Source organism: Laetiporus sulphureus (genome assembly GCF_001632365.1).
Source record: "Laetiporus sulphureus 93-53 unplaced genomic scaffold LAESUscaffold_24, whole genome shotgun sequence".
Taxonomy (NCBI): Eukaryota; Fungi; Basidiomycota; class Agaricomycetes; order Polyporales; family Laetiporaceae; genus Laetiporus; species Laetiporus sulphureus.
The window spans coordinates 438288-438973 of record NW_024468533.1 but is presented as its reverse complement, the minus strand read 5'-3'; positions in this window follow the sequence as shown (position 1 = coordinate 438973).

Here is a 686-nt window from a genome sequence, read left to right as displayed (position 1 = left end):
CCTACCATTGGCTGATAGGGGGCTCACCACCCTTTTATGTTGGATCTTGAGTCACCGCTCCAAGTGGGACCCTGGGGCCTTACAAGGCACTCAGTATAAAGGTCACCCGTGAGCGGGTCATGTGTGAAGCACCCATAGACGTCATGTCTCGTGTGGCAAAGCTTAGCCGTGACATTTGAATAAGACTCAACCACCTGCCTTCGGCCTCAGGCTGACTGCGGGGAGTGACCTGAGGATCCTTTGAGGACCAGGCACTTTTAGACCTGAGCAGGTCTTTAAACTGCATCGTTTTTGCTCAGAGATATTCCGCCCGAGAGCAGGGCTTTTTCCACATCACTTCCTCCACTATTCCTACGACTCTACCCACTGTAAGCTGCTCCCTGCCTACAAAAGGTATCAGCGCATGTTGCTTCCTTCACTCCTCCATGAGGGTGAACAGCCAGGAACCATTCGGTGTTCGCTGGGATCAAGATCTAGGAGTGGGTACATGGACTGAAGGATCTTTGGAATTATTAGACAAGGCGTAGCATACCTGTGTCGACTATAGGAATATACTCTAGGGCCCCTGATAAAGCCATCGCGCATCAAAGTGATCTTGCCTAAAGCTGGCCCACTCAAAAGCTTCGCCCAGCACGAAAAACACTTCGAGTTATTTGTGACCGTGTATCTGAGGACCTATGCGCATG